The sequence below is a fragment of the Mustela lutreola genome, chromosome 12, assembly GCF_030435805.1.
Source record: "Mustela lutreola isolate mMusLut2 chromosome 12, mMusLut2.pri, whole genome shotgun sequence".
Classification (NCBI taxonomy): Eukaryota; Metazoa; Chordata; class Mammalia; order Carnivora; family Mustelidae; genus Mustela; species Mustela lutreola.
In genome coordinates, this window is record NC_081301.1 from 67,022,160 (window position 1) to 67,026,870 (window position 4,711).

The window sequence follows — 4,711 nt, forward strand, 5'->3', positions numbered from 1 at the left end:
ATTTAAAAAAAAAATAAGATAAAAAGTCGTGTTTGGAAAAGTAGCTTTTTTTGAGATTTGAATTTAAATAAAAATATTTGCTGATATTTTCAAAACTTTAAATGTAATTTTATATCTATCTGACCTATCAGATGATATAAAATTTTTGGAGAAAATATGACATATTTTTTGAACTTGGTTGAAGGTATTAATAAAGAGCAACTGTTTGTATTATATGTATTGTGGTATCTTAGTTAATAAACATGAATAACTGGTATAAAATATGTTTTTTAAAAAATTTTATTTATTTCCTTGACAGAGATCACAGGAAGGCAGAGAGGCAGGCAGAGAGTGAGGAATGGAAGCAGGCTCCGTGCTGAGAAGAGAGCCCACTGTTGGACTCAATCCCAGGAATCTGGAATCATAACCTGAGCCGAAGGCAGAAATTTATCCCACTGAGCCACCCAGGCGCTCTAAAAATATGTTCTTTTTTAATATAGAATTATAGTTCTTGCCAAAATATGGAACTAGCTGGAACTGAATCATCCTTCAAAGTCAGCTCTGGAGAAATTATGCAAGTGTAATATAGAACTATTTCAGATATGAACCAAAAACAAAGAAATGATGATAAATTCCTTAAAAGACTCAAAGTTGCTCTTGACTGGTATGTTTCAAGCTCTATTCCTGGTTTGAGGACAGATTTTAACAGGCCTGTCACTGTAGAAATCAGCTGGATGTTTAGAGGCTATCAGAACTGTGCAAAAACCTTGAAGGTGTAAAGCCTTGAAAATTCTTTAGATAGATTAGCTCCCTAAGGCATTATTCATCCACACATTTTCCTCCAAACAATTAAGGCTGATGGATGAGGGGCACCTGAGGGGCTCTCTCATCACGTGGGTGGTGGGTTAAGCCTCTGCCTTCATCTCAAGTCATGGTCTCTGGGTCCTGGGATCCAGCCCCACATCAGGCTCTGCTCAAAAGGAAGCCTGCTTCCCTCCCTGCTTGCCTGCCTCTCTGCTTACTTGTAATCTCTCTCTCTGTGTCCAATAAATAAATAAAATCTTAAAAAAAGGCTGATGGATGATAAATTATGAAAACTGCTCCCTCCAAATGATGCTTCTTCATAAGGATTTAAGAATTTAAAATATAAAATTGTAAGAATTTAAAATTGAAACTTGATCATAGGATATATGTTACAGGATAACATCAATTGAAGCCAGTTATTATTAGTTCTGAAGTATTTGTGATTCTGAATTCTTGGACTCATTAGTAAATTTATTTTTAAATTCTCCCATGGAGTGGTGATTGGCCTTCAGTCTTTCATTGATGTACATCATTGGGTCAAATGAGATGTGTGTGCCCAGAACTATATATAATCTCCTTTGTATTTCACTGGAGATGGCATTTCTGAGTTTTGTTCAATTGAATTTGGACAGATGTTTTAATAGTCACTTCTAGAGTTGGCCCTGGAGAATATCTTCCTTTTTTTTTTTCTCTTCCGGATTCTCTGAAAAACCCTGACTAATTCACATTATCACAGTGATATCACAATTCAAGTTTCTCCAAACACTATAGCTGCAAAATAGAAGGAAGCTACTCAGAATGTAATGCTATTGTGAATGATTGAGAAAGAAAACATTATTATAATTAAGCTACCAGGTTTCAATGTATTTTATTGTTGCTTAGAAAATCTTAGCATACCCAGACTTTACAGAGATTTGATGATCCTAAGAGGAGCTGAACTCATGGACCAAAATATCTATGCACATAAAAAGTACAATTACTTACCTAAAAAAGATGATGTGGTTAACTTTATATGGCAATCGAAGTGTTATTGGAACAGGAATTTTAAAAATACCTTAGGGGCGCCTAGGTGGCTCAGTGGATTAAGCCACTGCCTTCAGCTCAGGTCATGATCTCGGGGTCCTGGGATCAAATCCTGCATCAGGCTCTTTGCTCAGCAGGGAGTCTGCTTCTCTCTCTCTCTCTCTCTCTCTCTCTCTCTCTCTCTGCCTGCCCTCCATTTACTTGTGATCTCTCTCTGTCAGATAAATAAATAAATAAAATCTTAAAAACAAAAGAATGACTGTACTTTTAAAAAATAGCTTAAAAGGGGCACCAGGGTGGCTCAGTGGGTTAAGCCGCTGCCTTCGGTTCAAGTCATGATCTCAGGGTCCTGGGATCAAGGCCCACATAAGGCTTTCTGCTCAGCAGGTAGCCTGCTTCCCTTCCTCTCTCTCTTCCCGCCTCTCTGCCTACTTGTGATTTCCCACTTACAAATATATAAATAAAATATTTTAAAAAATAGCTTAAATGTATATGATAAAATAATGATATACATATACAAAGAAAAGAAAGATACTATACTGTGAGTATAAATTAAGTGAAAATTGTTGAAATAAAGAATACAATAAATGGAGACTAAGATGAATATAGCTGTAAAATGAATAAGTGAGTTGGGAAAAACAAACAAACAAACAAATTAATGACTTCTGCCCAAATGCAGCAGAAGAGAAAAAAAAGAAAGAAAATATATAAATAAGTATTGAGATAAATTTTGGAGAATTAAAGAAAGATAAAAGATACCAGACTTAAAATGATGCCAAACATGAGAAATCAGAAACAAAATAAAACAAAAACCACACACACAAAAATCCACTCATATAGGGCGCCTGGGTTGCTCAGTGGGTTAAGCCGCTGCCTTCGGCTCAGGTCATGATCTCAGGGTCCTGGGATCCAGTCCCACATGGGGCTCTCTGCTCGGCGGGGAGCCTGCTTCCTCCTCTCTCTCTCTCTGCCTGCCTCTCCAACTACTTGTGATTTCTTTCTGTCAAATAAATAAACAAAATCTTAAAAAAAAAACACTCATATATATTATGGTGAGTTTTAAGAAGGTCAAAAACAGAGAAGAGCATAAATGGTGCCCAAGAGAAAAACAGATCACCTAAAATGTACAAGAATAATACTGACAGCAGAATTCTCAATAGTAATAGCATATAAAGGAGACAGCTGGGTGTTTATATAGATGGAAAAGATATTTGAAACTACATATTATACATCAAGCCAAATTATTGATTAAATTTGAGAGCACAGTAAAAATACAATGAAGCGTGTTAGGTCTTAGAACATTTATCACACACAGACACACATTTTAGAAAACTTCCTTGGAGGACAGCTCAATTTAGATAGAGAAAACAGAATTATGTACTCAAAGGCACATTTTGAAGGAAGGATTGAATATAGTCTGCACTGCAAATATTCTTTAATCGTATGTTCTGAATTTCCTAAATTTAAGAAGTATTTGTTCAAATATTTATATAAACCCTAGGAGACTTTTTCTTGGATTCTGGAAAATCAGTCCATTTGGATACAAATCTTTTTGTCACTGATGGAAATTTTGATAGCCCTTAACTGTGAAATGTCTAATGTATTGTTACAGCAATTGTGATTTGCCAATACATGGCTGATCTGTGTGTGTTGTGTGTGTTTATTTTTATTTTTGATGGTTTTACTCTTCTGTGTGATTTTTAAGTAGACATAATTTTAATAAATTATGATTTGTTGAAATTTGTCTGAGGTTATATAATAAAATGAAATTTGTTTGAACTGAAGAAGTGCGTCTCCATTTTTTTTTTTTAAGAGTAGACTGGTCTTTAAAAATTGTCCAAAGAAGTACATTATATTCATTATTAAATTTGATAATATACAATAAAGTATTTATGGTCATATGGAACCATATCAAATTCTACTCTTAATTCATATTAATAATTACCATAAGAGGAAAAAGGGATATTTTTCAAAATGAAAATTAGTTTATTTTTCAAAATATGATATAGTGTTATTCACTGAACAGAGGGAACAAATGTCAAAGTTTAACACAGTTTACAGGATGTTTTAACATAAATTGAAATTTAAATCTGACCAAATTTCACAGTTTTAATTAAAATGATAGCACTTTAAATCCTTGAAAAGTGGTAAGTGACATAAAACATTGCTTAGAAAAACAAATTTAACACTACACTAGTCTGAGATGGTTAAGTTATGGTACAACTTGCCATTGTGTATCATCAAATGCTATATTTTTTTCTTTTGGTCTTGTCATTATATTTTATTTTAGCCATTATGATAAGTGTGTAGTGATATCTCAGTGTCATTTTAATTGCATTTCCTTGATGTCTAATTATGTCAGATTATATTATTTTGATGTCTAATGTTCTGAGCTTTCTCAGTTCAAGACCATGAAGCCACTTAGGAAAAATACAGTTGCAGATGCACTCATAGACCAACTCTTATTTAGAAATAAGAACAAACATTACTACCCACTCCAACAAAAAATAGATTTGTTATGCAGTAGGGATTTTATAAATTACCTGACACAACTTATATAGTAAGATGAAATGGGACAGGTGGCTTCTTGCAGCTATATACAACATCATTTTAATTTCAATTTTCAGTATAATTTTTCCAAGGTATACACAGAATGTATATTTAATGTAAATTGTGAACATTTATACTCTGTATATGGAAATTAATCAATTTTAAGTTTATAACAATCAAAATTAACGGAAGTTTATTTTAAATTAGTTAGCTTTCTCTGCATTGCAAGACAGAATAATCAAGAATTGGTAAGAAAAAAATAATCTCTGTAAAATTACCGGGGTGCATTATAAAGTGTTCGGTAACCGATCAAACTCACAATTTGGATTGAATGGCAAGTGACTTTTAAAATCTG